This window comes from Grus americana, chromosome 5, assembly GCF_028858705.1.
Source record: "Grus americana isolate bGruAme1 chromosome 5, bGruAme1.mat, whole genome shotgun sequence".
Classification (NCBI taxonomy): domain Eukaryota; kingdom Metazoa; phylum Chordata; class Aves; order Gruiformes; family Gruidae; genus Grus; species Grus americana.
In genome coordinates this window covers 25,949,975-25,969,121 of record NC_072856.1, presented here as the reverse complement: position 1 = coordinate 25,969,121, position 19,147 = coordinate 25,949,975, and the positions used below count along the sequence as shown (strand labels likewise).

The 19,147-nt window shown below is 42.5% G+C and overlaps 1 protein-coding gene across 2 annotated transcripts in view; it reads right to left on the bottom strand.

Moving 5' to 3' along the window:
• TSPAN18 (tetraspanin 18) overlaps window positions 1-19,147 on the bottom strand; it is a 126,632-nt gene that overhangs the window by 58,615 nt on the left and 48,870 nt on the right. Inside the window, exons 1-2 of one of the 2 annotated variants that reach the window (XM_054826636.1) lie at window positions 7,279-7,379; window positions 3,056-3,190 (exon numbers count right to left, since the gene is read on the bottom strand). The gene's annotated coding sequence lies outside the window, so the exon portion shown is untranslated. Of the gene's footprint in view, window positions 1-3,055; window positions 3,191-7,278; window positions 7,380-19,147 lie in introns of those variants that run through there. The other variant, XM_054826635.1, reaches the window with a different exon arrangement.

The following is a 19,147-nucleotide window of genomic DNA, read 5'->3' as shown; positions in this document are numbered from 1 at the left end:
AACGGAAGCCCCGGTTCAGTAGCACTGTTTTTGTCTCAGCTCTTGATCACAAATCATAAAGTTCTGGTGGAAAGAGATGTTCACCCCTTAAAATTCCAAGCACTGAAATAGGGGCAGTCATGTAGGGAACACCCTGGGAGCAAAAGGCAGGATCCCCTTGTAAGAGTCCAGGTGTGCTTGCATCAGGATTGGAAATACACATGGAATAAATGATAGATTGTGAATGAACAGACGGGACACTCCATGCCTCTGTCCCACTGCCTGAACATCCTCTTAAGCAAGAAAAATCAAAAGGCGAGGAGGACTGTGGATGATCACAGCAACATCATCTACTCCTGTCATACTAGCTGAACATCATTTGCTATTGCTGCTTTGCTTAATCACCTAAACCGTGATAAAAGAGCCACAGCAAAATCTTTTGCACAGACCAAGACTGTATACGTGCATACTGTAGCCTACTGCTTTCCTTTTGCCTAGATCTTCCACAAAAGCAGAACAACTTTCAGTAAGGAAGAAAAAAAAAAAAAAAAGCCAACTGTAAAAAATCAATTTTTAGAAAGAATGTGGCATGATGCCATTTTCCTTATATGGCAACTGGTATCCCATGTGGAGTCTCAAACAATAGCCAGCCTGGCAGGGAGTGGAGTAAGGAGACGACTTGGGGGAAAAAAAATTATATATATATATATATTCCCTGCTGGCCCTCACCCTCCATTTTCTCTTGGATTTCTTTGTGACTGCACTGAAAGGGGTCAATAGCTCCCAGCTTGAGAAATGCAGCTTTTGAAAGGACTATCACCAGCATCTGTATTTAAAGCATGCCTTTTACTACACAGCCCCCCCAGCTAATACAGTGCTTTTAAAAAGCGAGCAGCAAGATAAACTTTCAGGGAAAAGAAAAAAGGAAAGAGTAGAGGAGAAATGGTACCTTTCTGCTTTGGTTTACTGACACTTTCACTGGGAAAAAAGCTTGACTGGCAAAGCAGGGACAGGGAACATAAGCTGCAGATGATCTGAAGTGCTACGGGTCATTACACCTTGCTTTAGTCACCACCTCCCCATCCTTTAAAGTACGCTACAAAACCACATGAAGCAGCCAAGCAGCAAGCTGGAAAAGAATTTCAACTGATTAAAAACAACAGGCAAATTAGCACTGGACTTACTGAACACATCAAAGCTTTGCAACTCCATCTTCAGTGTTTAAGAAATTCTGATCTGACAAATGCAGGCAATCTAGTCAGATTGTAATAGGCTTAATTAACCTATCTTGATGATGAGACACTAGACCAGTGGCTAACTTTTATTTAGGCTCCAGAAAAGCTATGGCATGTTAGAGCCAGGGATTTACTGGGAGGGAGAAGGAACAGCATTGTAATCTCCTTTAGCGCCACTGGACATGGCCCATACGGAAGGCTAGCACGTGCACAGTTTTTCAGGACCCTGTCCCTGCTTCACATTGCGGCCTCATTCAGACATCCAGTAGCAATTATAGTGCAGTTGCTTGCTGTAGTAGGATGTGGTTTTTAATTCACTTTGGAAGTGGATGAATACAAGTGCCCACACAAAGAGTTTGTACAGATGAGCTGTTACTGTAGTTTCCAGGTGTAAACAGGTCAAAACTCCATCCATTCTGTGCTTTACAAACTGAGTAACAGTTCCCACTACTAAAACTTTTCCAAATTTAAGGAGCAAAACAGGTGAAATGTCACAGAAGGAAGCTCTACTTTCTGTTGAGTGGAGACAGTCTAAATAAGATCAGCTACGATTTTTCAGCTCCAATTTATTTGACTTTATATTCATGTGATTATTTGACTGGAGCCCTTTCAGTAAACATCAGCAGAATCCCACAATATTCATCTAAGACAGGCCTGAAATTTGCAGATGGAAAGGTGCAGTGGTACATCCAGGAGCACTACACACGGCAAAAAGCTATTTCATACAGTTCCTACCAAATTGTCCGAGAGAGAAGTTAAAAATGAGGCCAGCGAATGCTCCAGAAACAGAGAAGTAAATTGCCTCTGAGAGTCTCTAGCATGAGCAGCATATGACTTTGCATTTCACTTTAGTTTTCAATCATACTGTCTTTCTCACAGGCATTCAAATACATTAGTCTGTGCCTTATCAGATCCTGAATTACTATTGTAGAAAAGCTCCTGCGAGTCTGAGAACTCTGTAGTTCAGAGACGTTTATGGGGCTGTAATGAGTACTGACAGATAAGCCACACTCATGCATACATGCTTGCAACTGATGTCTGGTTTAACACAATACAGCCCTAAGCCTTCATAATACAGCATAGGAAACAGAATCCTCCCATCGCCTACTACTAATTGCATCTGCAGTGGTCAGGGGTTGAAAGAGAAGTAAGCAGATTAATTCTATTAGACTGTGCAATAGTATCCCAAGGGGACAAGGGAAAATCCCATCATTTAAAACAGGACGGGTAGACACTGCTGGGAACGATGTTACATACTAGTAGGGGATTAAGGGTTTGGACTAAAGGGCCTCATCTCTTCTAGATCTGGTTTCCGTGAGTCATTGAGATTTGAACTGCAGGGCTTCTCTGTTTGTTTTTTTCACTTTTGGATGACCTGAAACATCTTGTCCAGTTGAAAACTAAATGATTTAATTAATTTCTTATTTAACCCCTTCCCCCCCAACACACACTTCTTTATTCCTTTTCTTAAAAAGCTTTCTGTTTAAATAAGGGCAATTTTCAATATAAAATTATTTTAGAACAAGAGGTCTAAGTATTATTTTATTAATACCCCATCTGTAACATTTTTCTTTTTTCAGCATACTCCTCCCACACTTTTAGTCTATATTTATCTAAACTCTATGAGCAGCCTTGATCCTCTGAAAGTACATTTTTGCTGGAAAACATTCCCCATGCTGTAAATACAATGTAAGGTTTCACCTCTACAAATATGCCAGACAGAGGTGACAAAGCCCCTCCTGGGCCAAAGGAATGGTAGAAATTCTCTGCTCAGTCCACCGCTGCAAGACCAGAGCCCAGCAGCAGCAGAGCCTGAGCATCAGGAGCGCTGTCTGCCTTACCTGTGTGCTGCTTTGAGGGGACAGGCCTTCAGAGAAATAATTGTTCTTCTCAAGAAATCAGGTCGTACTAAGCATGCATCAGTCACGGTCGGTCCTTGTTTCAGGTCCCTAGCACCGTGATCCAGGGTGGTCAACCTGTCAGAAACAGCAATGACAAACACGTAAGACACACACCTCCATACTGAGCCTGAGGAGGTCATGATCTTGCTTTACTCACTTCTTCCCACTTAGGTAAAGATCAACTCTTTCTTGCACACATGAAGGAGGTGAGGGGAAGCATCTGGCAGAGACCATGAAGATCATGGCAAGGCCTGGACTGAAGGCAAAATCTTCCTCCTTACTTTCCAGTCCATTTAGACTGGCCAGAAAAGGGCTTTGACCAGAAGGCATGAGGAGGAACAAGACTATTTCCAGAAGAATAAGAGAGGAGCAACAGAGTTACCCTGCATCTTCCCCTCCCGCTCCCCTATGCAGCAGGGGAGAGTCACCAGGGAAACAGGAGAGGACAGGAACACCAGGGAGAGATGCCGTGAGTCCCCCAAAGGTAAGTCCCAGAATAGAGAATGGAATATCATGAAATAGCATGACAAAAATCAAAGGTAGTTAAATGTTTAAGACACATACACACACACCTTCCTGTATGGTATGCAGCAAATATGCACACACACGTTCACTTACTGGATAGATGTTAGAGTAAACTGTATGCTGAATGGAGGGAGCCAGAAAAGATTGAAGATGAAAAAGAGGGTAAGGTGATGGAGCTGAGATGCAGGTAAGGGTGGGATGAAGATACCAATAGAGACAAGAGGAGAAGGGTTCAGTGAGAGATGCTCAGGTAGTGAAAGCAATTAGCAAGCAAAAGAAAGTAAATCAGAGCCTGGAGAAAGGCAGGAAAGACCAGTGGGAAAGGAGGAGGGATCATGCCAGATCTTGTCGGTTTTCTCCTTGCAGAAGTCAGCCAGACCAGGGGCACAGAGGTGGAGCCAGCACTTAACAGAGCAATCGCTCCGTAACAGCTTCTCTCTGGAGAACAGCACTGAGTCTGGATCTCATTCTCCCTGACAGCTCCAATTCAGATATGAAGCTGGCGCCACGCAAATCCATTTCATAGCATTACTTCTCTCCCCCCTAGTCTACCTTGCTGCTTTGCTCTCTTTTGAAACCAAAACCCTCCGCACTGCCCAGCCCCTCCAGCACCTCAAAGCCAATGCCAACTGTCCACATGCAGCATCAGGGAACACCAGTGCCTCCCATGCAACACAGTGCTTAGTAACTTCTCCAGGGTCAAGATGAAAAGCTAGGGGAGAAGGTCCTTTCTCAGCATCTCCATCCAGCAGTCCTGTAAGGCACTGAGACAGGGATGCAGCCAGACATCTCAAGCTCCCCTCCTCTGTTACGCTCTCTGGAGAAGACAGCCATACTGAGCTGAGTTAGCATTTATTTGTCAATCCAGCAGATTACACCACCACTAATAGGCTTATTATATAGCTGGGAAGTGCTAACATCACACCATGAATGGAAATTCCTGCCATGCATGTGAGTATCGGCCCTCTGTCAGCAGCCTTCTGCTCCCCTCCACAGAAGCGCTATTTCACACTTCCCCAGGACAACAGAGAGGGCTGTGGGACGCAGGAGCACTGCACGCTGTGTCCAGCCTCAGCCTGCCAAGGAGCACTCTGCATCATGGTCATTCATCTTACATGCACTAGAGGAGCAATGTGGTCTAGTGAACAGAACAAGGGCCCACCAAAGAGGTCCTCAAGCAGATGTTCTCCTTGGCCGTGTCTCTAGTGGACTCACACACTTTCAGCTGAGCTTCATCCTCCTGGGGGTGTTTACAAGCTTCTTCCTTGCTGTGCACAACCTGGCATTTCACATACACACATACTGACCACATCCTCGTTTCTTTAAAGGGGGAGGGCAAGTATTTGAGAGGCGCAAGTGCTTGCATGTAGAAAATGCATACATCCATATACTTCTGCACAGGACAAAGTGTCTGCTGCCTAATAGAAAACTACGCTATTGAATGCAGTCCTAGCACTTTCAGACATGCAGTATTGGATAGTAACTCCCAGTCTTTGAGGACAGTGAGGAAAAAAAAAGATTAATTTATTCAAATTTGTAAAGTGCTCTGAAACTACAAGATGGAAAGTGTCACAGGCAGGTGTACTAAGAATCATCAAAAATTTGATTCAATGGCATTTTTAGTACCAATTTTCCCTTTCCATTATGGAAGAACAGTGCTGTCCATGTAGGCAAAACCCATTCATTTCCTATTACTATTCCAGCCGATGTGCCGCTGTGATCAGAAGCAGAGAGCTCTAACATATTTAGGGTCACTAACATTGTATTTTGTCTTCTGCACATACTTGCTCAGATGAGAGATTTCAATCATCTCTATTCAAGGAACATTAAGAAACAGGAGGTATCTCAGGTCATCTAAATCCTCCTCTCTAGTGCAGGATCATGCCTCTCCCCTGCCCCTGCTTTGTTTATATCTAATCCAATTGAGAGTGTCTCAAGCAGCTGGAATATTCTCCTTTCTCTCAGCAGACATCAGAAAAGCCTGACAGAGAGCTGGCTTCAAGACTTGTTGCCTATATAAACAGTCTGATTTTTTATTGTAGTTAATGTGATTCCTTTGTATCTGACTAAAGCAAAGGCAGAAGCTTGTGTGAAATTTGAATAAGGACAATAAAAACCAGGGACCTTCTCCATGGCTGGTGCAGAGGAACAGAGAGGGACAGCAACACCAAGGGATCCAACACTCCTTTAGCCCTATAGGTGAATTTTCAAAGAGGAGTAGAGCCAGTAGACTATGAGTCATCTGGGCTCAATACATTTTTAATATGAAAACAAAAATAAACGAAAGCTTAACGTGGAATTTCTCCTGGTTATTTGCCCTGGTCTTCCATTCTCTCTATTCACTGCTGGCTGCTATTGGAGACAAGACCCTGGCTTAGACAAGATGTGACCTGGCATAGCAGCTCTTGGGTGTACCTTCCACAACACTGTACTAAGGTACACCCTTGGGGCTTTAGACTCTGTGGCTCCTGAGTTTGGTTTGATTTAAGAGGTACAACAGAATCTGCTGGAATTAAGGGGTTTTTTTAATTTTTATTTTAAGTCCAACCCTCATCACAGCTTCCTCCCCACTTCAATGTTTTTTTGCTTTGGGATCCCAATGGTTGTATATTTTGCAAATGACTTTTTTTTATCCTTGTATATTTCTACAATTATACACATGCTTGTATAAAGCCACTTAATCAAGCATAAGGAATAAGAGTTTGCACTATATACTGACACAGAGATTGGGAGAAACAAAAAGCGTTCCCTTTTAACATTTTATACATCACAAGTAACACCAAAACAGACATAAAACAAGCCAATTCCTCATTATATTTTACACTTACCACAACAGAAATCTTTGTGCATTAAATACAACTGAAAGGGAGCTGTGGAGTTGGCATTAGCTTGACAGATGCTGAGATGAGCTGCACCAGAAAGGAATATCTCAGCCTGAAACGCTGCATGTTAAAAAGGCATCTGCTTATTGTTTGATATGTGTATTTATTTACATAGACAGCTTACTGACACGCTGAAAGGTTGGGGAGGGTGGCGTAGGCTGGCATTTTTAACTCTCAGCAGGCATTCAGCATGCAGTTTGTTATCCTTTGGTCGTGTCACAAGCTTCCATTTTATTGCTGAGTGGTGGCAAAAAGGGGGAGCGGGGAAGGGGTCCCCTCTGCTGCAGAGACTTGGCTCTCCTCCAGGAGCTTGCCCTCAGCACACAAGGCAGAGCTTCCAAGTTCAGCCTCCGCAGACACGCTGCCCCTAGGGCTCACCTTCCAACTTCTGGGACCTCTGTACCTTTGATACAGACATGAGAAGAGTCCCTCAAAAGCAAGTCAAGCACAGCTTCTTGTGCATAAAAAGAGATCTTCTTTAACAAGAAAGAAAATTAATTAAGTGGGTAAAATCCCACAGGTTGGAACAGCAGCTGAGGAATTATCTTTCTATCAGGTTGGTAATGAGGACTAAAAAACCTCGCACAGACATTAACAACTTCATATGGGCTCATTGGCATTCCAGATCAGATGCAAAGCTTGGCATTCCCAGGAGCAGCAGATGCAGCTCCAGTTACAGACCAGACCCCGGGCAAACCACAGTTTGCCCTGCTGAAAACAGTATCATCACGATGCATGAAAATGAAAAGTACATACCTATCTAGCAGATTAACTTTTTCCCACAGAAGTTATGCCCAGGGAAACTGTAAGTCACAACATCCAATGCCGCAGGTTGATCTGACACACCTCCGAAACCTGTGTTTAGATATACATGTGTGTGTATGTGTGAGAGAGAGAGATTTATTCAACATGCTGAGGGGAGCGAGAACAGCCAGCACACATCTAGGCGTACATCAAATGACACAATCAGACACTGACCGCATCCCCATACTTTACCCTATCGACTTCCCCACCAACGCTGCTGGCTGCTGTGAGTTAACACTCACAAGTACTATTCAGTTCTAACAAAGTAATGCAGATTATCCCCTGCAACAGAAAGACTACCTGATTTGGGTTCAATGACAAGGCAAGCAGTGATGCAATAGGGGCTTGCTACCATGAAGAAGCCACAGAGCCTCACACTGAACTGTGCCAAGCTACTAAAAGCTACATTTCAGAAATGCACTAACTTCCCTGTCTGCTAAGGTAAAGGAGTCTTCTCTCCCCCTCAAAAAAGAAAAAAAAAAAAAACAAACCAAAAAACTACTGGCCACCTTTCCAAAAACATGCCTTTGGACATCTTCCTGCCTCTCTGTTACTATTGGTATTACAAGTCCCGTGAGGCCCCACAGAACCAAGCACCTTACTGTGTGCAGCATGAGAGAGGCCCCTGCCCAAAGAGCTTGCTGCCTGAACAGACAAAAAGCAGGAAAAAAAGGAAATACTAATATTTCTCTTGTTAAAGATGAGAAGTAGAAATGCAAAGAGATACTGGTGGTAAAAATCAGATAGGAAGCCAGTGACAGAACTGGAAAGGGAAAATCTTCAGTCTCAAGCCTATTCCTTCAGTACAGAAATCACTGTTTCTTCCTTTCTCATTCTGTCTTTCCCTGAAAGTTGTTTCTTTTATAGTTTGTAAAGTTCATCCTTAAAAGCAAAGTCCCCAGCCTGTTGATGTGCTTCTCATTGTCAGGGCGAGGAGGCTTAGGGATTCTGATGCGAATGAGCACAAGGAATTCTCAGCTGACACCCAAAAACTGCACCAAAGAGGCCAATTTCCCCCCTTTAGATGAACAGCAAATGCTAGTGTGTGCTGTTTCGTACAGGTTTTTAATATACCTAATCATGGGGCCTTCAGCTGACCAACTCGGTTAGAACTACACTACTGCACATACTTCTGAAGCAGATGTTTCATGTATTACCTGTGTATTATCAATCAACACAGATGATACCCTCCCAGATGAGACAATTATTTTACAATTACATTGAAATGAAAGATACTTCTTGCAAAGGTTTCACTAACTACCCAGGCTTACCAAAGGCTAAGGATAATGGAGTATTTTACCACCATCTCTGTCTCTCATTAATCCAAATGCCCTCCGTGCCCTAAACCTGTTGGAAAAAGAAACCCATGGCACTTCCTGAGCAATACGATTAAATTACCTGCTCCGAGGAAGCAGGTTGCCTAACAGAAGTACTTACATTATTAATAGCAATTTTCAATCATTTTACATCATCTTTTAACAAGCACTACTACTTCCTTAGGTTCTCTTGGGTTTGAAACATCTGTAGTGCATAAACAACAACCATTATTCTAACTGTTTTTCAAGTTATTCTTTCTTGTTTGACTCAGAAATAATGCTTTCTGTCAGCTTGAACTGTTAATTGAGGTTTGCTGCTGCTTCTGCTCTCTCCCCTTCCCTTGAATAAAGGGCTGGCTGATCCCTGGGATACTGCAGCGCAGCACTTGGATTTTCACACTCCAGCTGTCACTCTATTAGCTCTGACAATCTGGCTGTTTTGTATCATACTTTTCTAAGGCTCTCATCTACCTGTCGTATCTCTTTCCTCGGATTCACCTGAGCAGACACATTGACACCTTTGGGCAGGATGTTCCCAGAATTACAGGAGCGTCCAAGGGTGGAAAGAAAACAGACATTCAAGGCAGCACACACCGTATGTGCAGCAAGGGTGTATGTCTATTACTAGCAATTCAAACATCTGCCGGTAGTGAGGTTAGTTTGGAAAGGCTTTGATTCCCACCTAGGGAATTTAGTGTCATTTGCTTGCTCCACGAGAGTGCCATGGGCTTCCTCATGCACTGTTAGATCCAAATATACTCTTATGCATTACAGAGTTTTATGTATAACACACGTGTGTGCGATTCTGGTCCTTCAGAAGATTTCTCAGTGAAAAATCTAATAAAGAATGGAGCATTTCATGGAGTTGTATAGCTCTTCAATTCTATTTTGGAATGCATCATCAGTTCCACATAGCTGATATCTCTGCTTTATCTTCTTCAGATCCCTTTTCTTTAAACAAACTCCAGATTCCCCGCACCCCCCCAAAAAATGCCTCTTAGGACCTGACTGTTTTTCTTGAAAGACACGATAATTTTAAAGGACTTAGCAGTAGCATTTCAAGAGGAAAAAGCACACAAAAAACCCAATAATCAAATGGTAAAGGCCAAGGAGAAAGCCACAGCCAGTTATGGAAAAGGATATGCAGTGCTGTTCCATTATCCTCTTGAAATGAAGAGTAAAAACTTGTGAAATTCAATTCCAGTGTCTGCAACTCCACCTAAATCCTCCTGACCACAGTAACAAAGCTATTACATACTGTGTGTCTTGGCATTTTCATCATGTTCCAAACATCTAGCTCATGGCTCAAAGGTTTCAGCCCTTCAGATTAATGAGTCTTGTGATCAGCACATGAAATCAGATTGCTAAGTGCAAAGAGAAAAGGAATATAATTTTCCAAGACACAAAGGAATCCACTCTCTCCCTGCATATCCTTCTTTATTTTCCTCACTGAGTAGGTCAGGTCTCTTTGCCCACATGCTGCATCCCCCTAACCTCTGTCACTCAGTGTCCAACCTGCTGCTGCTCTTAACTGCCTTCTTCATAGAATCTGAGGTGGCTCTAGCTGTGCATAGGTGCAAATAAACCATGATAAAGATTTGATTTTTGCAAATTACTGCACTTAACCTCTGAATAAAGGCTACCATAGAAGGTTACAGTGCAAATACAACTCCTGTCCAAGTCAGTAAAATCAGAGTAGCTCTAAAGATATCAGTGAGAAAACTTTATTAAAACATGCAAGCCAGCAAAGACACATACCACACATGGAAGTACAGTTTAACTGACTTGGTTGGAAATTATGTTGTTATTGTGCAGTAGGGTTCTTCATGGGAGGAAACTGTAGTAAATTAAGAGCTGAGCCCTACAGAAATAGCTACTAGATTTTCAAGTACCAAGAATCAGATGCCAGAATGTAAATACTATTAACAATATAAATCTTAAAGGCCTCAAAAGGGTTTACTCTGCACAAGAGAAAGGCACTTATTCATCACAGAAAGCCAGTAATGGGAAGGGATGAAGAACGTACAGACTCAGCGGAACAAACAGCAGCAGAAGATAAGGAAGAACTCCAAGTTAGCACCAGGAAAAGGGATACATCCATTCTTTTCTCCCAGAAAATAAAAATTGAAAATTGTGACATTTTAAGAGGTATGTTTTTCTTTTTACCTTCTACTCCCTGTACGTTCAAAAGAAAAGAAGACAAAGAAGAGGACAAAGAAGAGGACAAAGAAGAGGACAAAGAAGAGGACAAAGAAGAGGACAAAGAAGAGGACAAAGAAGAGGACAAAGAAGAGGACAAAGAAGAAGGAATGAACTTCCGATCACCAATCCTTGAGGAAAGAGCAAATCTACAGACCATTTTCTGGAATGCAATGTAAAAATGGTCGAAGATTTTCAATGGTCCAAAAGAAACATGACTACTAGTAAATGTATTAGCAATTCCAGCACGTGTTAGAAATACAGAGATGAGGTAATTTTTCCCTTAGCTAAGGCTCAGTTGTACAAGCACCTTAAAGCCATTTTGTACTGCTTGGCATTCAGCAAAATTACAGTACATCAGAATGGACTGACTAGGGAGAAGACAGCTATTTATTTCCCAGTGTTTTTTTCTCAAGATGGTGCTTTCAAGGACTCATACCAGCTTTCATTACTAGGGCATGTCCCCTATTTGCAAATGTTTTTCATCAGCTGCTTTTCCCCCAGACCATCCCACTGGTTTTCTCTTCTGCCCTCCTAGTCCACAGCTTTAAACAACTAGTAATCCAAAGCAGGGTATCGTAATGGAAGTTGCAAGCATGGAGCTGGTCAGGCAGTTTAGTTCAAGGACTACTGTTGCTATTACAGGGCACAAGCAGAAGAAAATACTGCAGGTTCTGCAACAATGCTGAATGAACCCAGTTCCCAAAGGATGTCCCAGAACTGGAGAAATGGGATGCCACCCCTCTGAAAGCTGAAGAAAGGAAACTCTTTGGCCCACTGGCACAGTGCATCAGCAAAGGAACATTGCTTCCTCGCTTTATTAATACAGTTATTAAAATGTGAGACTGTTTTCTGTTGAAAACCACTGTATTATCAGAGAATACCCTTTTGGAGGACTCTGTTAGGCAGTTAGTGAAGGAGCACTTCTGAGCCTGCTGAACACAAGAGGAGGAGGGACAGCCAAGGGAAATGACAATTCCATTGAAATTGAGGGCAAAACTCCATGTCTGCAACAGGAGCACAAACAGATCCCAAACAGATGGACAGGGAGAAGCTTCCCTGGGAAGGGCAATGTTTTCAGAAGTGATCAGTGGTTTGGGGATGCATCTATACAAATTTCTCAAGGTAGGTATCCAAGACTCCTCAGGCAAGAAATGCCTAGTCATTTCTGAAAACCTGGCCCTTTGAAAGTATTTCAAGTGAAGCAAAAAAAATCTGATCCATTCCCAAAACTTTTAGATGTCATTGAAGAAATGGTGGGATCCCTGCCTTGTTCATTTACCCCACAATTTTAAAAGTGTTTCCAAAATACCACACATGCTGATGTTACTATCTATGTTGCTTTTGGAGCCTGGTTACTATATAGGCTGTGGAAGCCAAAATGCAGCTTTTTTATTAGCCTGAGCAATAGAGAGGGCTTCTGACTTTCAGGTCCTCCTGACAATAGGACTGCAAATACTTTTTGCCATTGCAGGGGCTATTCCTTCCAGCCAAGACCATACAATCTGCTTTTCTATTACAGAGCTGCCAGCAAGACTTTTTAATGTCTTGAAAATGAACACGGCCTTGCCTTTTGCCTGACCTTCCCCCACACTTTTTTTTTTTTTATTTCAGCTTCTGGTTTTTTTCCAGCACTTCAATAAATGGCACACCTGCACTTCAGCATTTTGCACCAGGCTAGAAACAGTGAGATTGAAAGACAGGGAAAAAGGCCAACACTATCTGTAAAAGAGTTTGACTAAGGGTGTGAACTTAAATCTGCCTAGCGGACTTACAATCAACCATGGGAGCTTTTACTAGCACTTAGCTTTTGACTGCACCATTCCACAAGAGTCTAGAGGAGGCAGCATCCCAGCTAATTAGGCAGGGATTGCAGTCAGGAAACCATGACAAGGAAGCTATCAACTGCACAAAAACTCTCTGCTGCATTACCTGTTTTGGACTCTTGGGCACACAAAAAGGCCACCAGCACAGTTATGGCGTAGCCGCTAAGAGAGCATTACCTGCTCTGGACAGCTGTAGTTCACTTTGGTGGAGTTAGGCGTTTAAAGGCCCTCAGAAAGCAGTTCCTAGCTGCGATAAGGTGAAGAGAGCACTTCCAAGCTGAAACCTTTGTTCCCTTTGGCTCACCTGGTGAAAGTTGCTGCTTATAATCCATGATTACTTAAGTCAGCTCTAATGTCTGGCAACCAGTTGGCAAGATACAGCAGTCTGCAGACAGCTCAAGCTAGGACCATGAATAAATAATTTCCACCAGCTCGGAAATGTTTTCTGGCACATGGGAAGTGAGCCCAGCAACTGGGAGGAAGGACAAAGCCTTAGGAGGCTGTGAAGCCTTGCTCTTTTGCACTGATGGTGCAATCAAGCGGTACTGATTGGTTTCAGCCTTTGAGAGGTTTCTAAACACTTAACAGCTCCAGTCCATCCGGGCAAAGCATCAGACACAGCTTCTGAGGCACAAGCAAGTCAGTCTCAAGACAGTAATGAGAGATGAGGCGTGCGTATCCCTCACCCAAGCACACTTCAGAGTGAGTTTACGAGAGCTAGAAAGTTACGTGTTGCTAAAGCATTCAGCCCACTCTTATCTTCTAGCTACAGCATAAACCAGCTGCATTTAACTAAAAGGCAGGTAAGAAAGACAACTAAAGTTCAGGCACCAGCTGCCATCCCAGATGAAAGCAGTCAGAGCAACGTTACAGCACAAGTGTTTAGAACCAGAGGCCTCCTTCCACCTTGGACCAGGAGCAAGACAGGTGGAGGCAGCATTTAGCTCACCATGAGCTTTTCTTCCTCAGTACCTCCTTTGAATGGCTGCCACACTGTCCTGCACTTACCCAAGGCCAGGGGAGTCAGGGATCTCCTTCAGCCACCCTGGCCCCGCAGCCCACGCTCAGCCAGCAGACTCCTGCACCAGGAATTAACTGGCAATGAAGAAAGTCAAACAAAATAGTCGGCATCATCTCCTCACCAAGCTCTCCTCTGGCAACCAATAAGACAAGAAAGCCCTCACTAAAAACACCTGCAAGATGCAAGAGCATCTCTCTGTGCCCAGGTAACGCTCAACAGGGCCCTTCTTTGTGTTTCCAGAGCACTGCAACCAGAAAATCCAAGCCAGACAAGTAGCTCTTCAAGGCAGACATTAAACATTCATGTGTAATAAACACCCTCCTGAGCCCCAGGGACCAGCGAGAAGTGTAGGGAAACACAGTAAACAGAATCCAGAGAGGCCACAGAATCCAGACCCACAATGCCACTGTGGTTATTTGAATATGCAAAGAAAAAAAAGAAAAAAATAGAAGTGCTTTCAAAATGGACTGTGTGCTAAGAAACAGAAATGAAATTTTCTATTTTGGACACTTTAGTTCTTCAAGGGCAGTTTTCCCTTATCTCTCAACAGCAACAGAGCATGCTTCTCAGTTATTTTAGAAATGTATAAAAGAATTTCAAACATGCCGTCTGCATTGCTTTGCAATGCAATCCTTGGACTGAAATGTCTCCACACTTGCAATCTTTTTATCTTCTCTCTCCAGAGCAGGGGGGGCAGTTGGAGACAGCAAGGGAAATGGATCTGTGAGACCACAGAACAAAGATTGGGAGCTGGGAGAGCAGCTGGCTATTGCTCCTTTGATAGCTTTGGCTTGTCCAGTTAGAGTGCTGGATTTTATTTATCTATTGATTTTATATTCATGGTACTGTGGTTTTAAACAGAACTGTGAGGTTCTAGGAACATATAACAGGAAAAGTCTTTTAAAATCATATGGAAGAACACACGTAAGGCAGGGGGGCAGCCAGCTCTGAGGATAGAGGTCACTATATGCAGTTTCCACAGGAAATGCTTATAACTGTTAACAATACATATGTGGATCTTTTTCCATATAATTGCTTAATTTCACATAGTGGAAAAAGTAAGTACTACCAAGATTAATATTTTAATATCATAGAAGATGTGCAAACACAGTTAAAGTAATAAAAAAATGCAACTGAGTGCATAGCTGAAGCTTTACAGCAAATTTGTTCACTTATGTTAATGTCCACTGTGTATTAGTAGTTCCATAAATACTCTTGTAAATAAGATTACCAGCAGAAACTGAAACAATTCTTTTTAAACAAATGTTAAAGAATGGCTGCAGAATAAGAATTTTATAATTCAATGCAAATATTCGTGCAAGAAGCTAGATCCTATAAATTATACGCATTTAGTTAAGGAGCAGAAACACTGTTGTGTGACCTATATGTCAAAATACAAACTGAATTGTGCAGCTGGAAGCTGAACACTTGAGTACCAGCCACTGAATACTAAAAAGGAATTGCTTGTAAACAACCAGCAAACCAAGAAACAATCTGTGAATAATTTCAAATAACTCATGGAATTGAGAAGTCAATAAGCTATTTGTAGAAAATTTGTCAATAGAAGAACTTACATAGAAAATTATATTTTAAAATTGCCACAAATTATTCATGTAGCTATCACAAGAACATTTATGATTCATCATGAAGAGACATAAGTAATTATACCAGGGGCTGAAAAGGCATTTTCTTTCTTGTATTATATTCCGTAACTGATCAGGTGTATTAGGATAATATTTTTAGTTATAGTTCTGCTGATCCCAAAGCATAAGCCATTAGTGAGTGATAGAGGCAAAATGATGAAACTTGATGGCTAAGTAGTCTGATTCGCTCTCAGCAAGTTTGAGCAAAATCTGACGTCAACGAATCTGTACTTGAATGTATTACTGTCATTATTCAATCTCATTCTCGTAGATGGTCATAACAGATAATAATTTCATTCTCTTTATTTGCAGAAGAGCAGTGACACCTTCAATTCAATGCAGCACAACCCTCTTTAATCCTTTAAAATTTTAAAGCATCTGATTTGCTATTACTGTACAACTGGAAAAAACCAAAACCAAATAAACAAAAAAACCCCCCAAACCTTCCTAGAGGTGGATTCTCCAAGTATCCCTAAGAGCTCTCTAAGAGCTGCAGGACAGGGATCCCAAGCTGGACATGACAGTTGGAAAAAGACGACTGGTGACCTTTCTACACCGATAAGTCGATTATTTGTTGGATTTACCACAGTACTGCATGGAGAGGCAGCAAGCAGCCGCCAAGAAGCCTCAGTCCCCCGTGTTCACGGCAGCAGTTTCTGGTGGAAACTTCACAAGCCTTCCAGTTCATGAGGAAAACAGCAGGTTACGGGATACAAGGAAAGCTGGCCCTGTTCAACTGTGATGAGATCTACTCCAGGAGGAACAGGAAACACATTTTTAGAAAGGTTTTATTCTGAAGGAGAGAACTCCCAGAGCCACAGATCTTGTAAAAGCATTAGGCTTCCTTGACCTCTGTAATAAAATGGCAAGAACCAACACTGCTGCAGAGATTTTGCAACATTTTAGAACAATTTTGTGGTTCTACTTCTCTCATCAATTTTGAGTTTCATTTGCTTTCTCTCTTCTTCTATTGACATAACACCAGAGAACGGTAAGTGACATCCTTTGTTTCACACAGAAGCCTTTATTCCCTTCCTCTTGACCTGAAATTAGAGAACTGCAGAGATGGTGTGGGAGGCACTAATCACATTGGTGAAACAACCAAGTTCGCTACATCACAGAAACGAGAGCAGCAGAAAGGTGCTGCTCCCAAACAATTTGAGGGTTTCGTTACTCTTCATTGGGTCAAGTACCTTCATGCATCTGGGGTTCTACCACCTGCCTCTCCTAAAAGGTTTATAGCTCCCTGCTTGTTACACCTCAGCAGTGCAACGTGTCATCTCCACAGCCTTCCATAAATTACACATTTAGGGAAATGTTAACAACCATGAGACTTATAATACTTCCTGTATATTTTACAAGTGATCTCAAACACTCGTAACACTGTTTCCTTCAGATCAGGTACAAGACTAGAAGAAGAACTTGCTTTCAAGTGTAACTTCGTATCTCTAGAAAAGCAGCAGGGCAACCTAAGCAGATGGTTACTTTTTGCTAAATACTGGTTTTCCCTGTCATTGTACCTCTCCTGGCTCGCAGGAGATGCACTGGTAGTAACTGCTATAATAAGGGTAGATTACAACTTGCATTAGCACATCAGTGTGGTATAATGAAGCATTCAAACAAAACTAATGTCTTTGGAATTGAGAGAGAGAGAGACAAGGTAATTGAAAAGGACAGGAGAGTGGTCACAAATATCCTACGTGTTATGTGTGGAGTCCAACAATTTGGAACTGGCTCTGGCATGGTTGTCTAGTTAAGATTAATCACATTTCTGCCAGCACTCAGCCACGCTTCTGTGATGTCCCTTCCCTGGACACTCTCTTCTCCTGTTTGGGTCACCAGTCAAAGGCAATCCTAGGACAACAAACACCTCCTTTGGGGCTTTATTTAAACAAACAGACCGCTCCTCCTGAAGAAATGCCAGTGTCATAATGACATCCAAACCATTTTTCAACATTTCACAATGTGTTTAAGGAGGAGAGATGCTGTCAGGCTGAAAAGCTCAGCCAGCTGGCCATTAGGAACCAGCCACACTTCTTGGGGTGACTGACTTTAACTCTTTTCTTTGTATTTCTTGCCCTGCCTCCCCTCAGGATAAAGTTGCAGTGTAATTGTCTCACATCCCCCAGCTGCAGAGACCGAGCAGAGTTTGCCAAGGGCACCTCGGAGCTCTCCCAACTCAGGCAGGGGGGCAGGCGAGGAAGCTCCCAGCCTCATCCTCCTGATACAGTGAGGAACTTTGCTGTCACGAGGATACCAAGCCACACGTCACACTTTTTGGGCCTCACAGAAAATGTATCTTAGAAAAAAAAAAAGAAAAAATAGTCTTTCTTACTTTTAAAAAGGAACTGTACCATCACCAGGAAAAACAAGCAATTAAAACTCGGTTCCCAAAGAGCTTTACAATGGTCACTTGACTCTGTCCTAGAGACTAACAACTTTATTACCTCTTCTCTCACTAACATACCCCTAACCTATCCCAGCTTCACAACTACATTTTCTCCAACAGATGGTCTAAGTAATTAACATAATTTTGCTAAACTCAGGGAAAGTGTTCTCAACATGTATTTATTTAGTTTTGAAGACTGGTACTTCTATTTCAGACATGAGAAACTACATTTTCATGTTTAAAAGGTTACCTCCCCCAACAATATCAATAGGCCTAATAAAAGATACTTTCCCTGTCAACCTTGCCCAAGAAACTGCCACCGCTAGATGTATTTCAGTACAGCTCTTCCCACTGAATCTGCTTATGTGCCTCTTTGCTGCCCTGTGTTCGTATTTCAGTTGATAAAGGATGAAACACTAAAAGCAACAGCTTTCCCCTTGAAGCATACCAAGGCATTTGCTTGCTGTAGCATTTGTATTTGCAATCAGTACGGGCAGGATCGTGTCATCCTCTTCTTAGACCAAGTGCTCAGGGAGGAAGAGATCAGCAGGAGCAGAGCTTGCACTCAACAAGCAAGAGAGCTTGCTTTCAAGTCCTTTGTACAGTATTTATAAAGTATCGATGGAAGCAGTAGGTGGCAGCTGGTTAACATCCTATAACACCACTACAGAACGATTTTGACCAGAAGTTAAAGAGAGCCTTATAATTAATTGAGGCTGCAGGAGGAATGCAGGCAGACTGACTAATTACCTCAGATACCCTGGCTAAGGCGCTTGCTGTTGCAACACGTGTTAGGGGATCTCTAGTGTTCATAAGCAGTCAGGATCTCTGTTTTGTGTCTCCACTAAAGATGCACTTCTAAATAACTAACATGGCTCCCTCAGCCAGAGCCCTCGCTCTGTGTTGTATTGCAACAGCCATCGTTTTCCTTTCCCTCACACAGCACAGCCTTACTCAGATCTGTGCTCTGCTCCTGACAAGCGTAAGACTTCCCTGTTATCTACTGACCGGCAGGAGAAACAAAATGTGAATATTGAGGTCAGCATAAAATAATATGGGAATTGCCACCCCAACCCCCCGAGCTGGACATTTACATGGAAACAATCAGAAAATCATTCTGGCACTGAGAACCTTGTGAGGTTCAGCAAAGTGAGCGTGAGGCAAGTGGAGCGAGCATATTTAAAAAAAAAATAAAAAATAATCGCATCTCTTCAGAGGCTGAGTGGAAGGAAAAAAATAACTTTCATACAGCACTGGCCAAAATGCCTGCTAAGGGTACTTATACAATAAATCAGCTTCTGATTTCTCTTTAACCTTGTGACCTTTTAAATCTGTAAGTGGAAAGGTTTTTGGTTAGAAAAAAAGTAAAATGAGGGCTCAAGTTAAAAAGTTCACCTGGCAAAAATGCAAGAGGCTTAAAAACTACC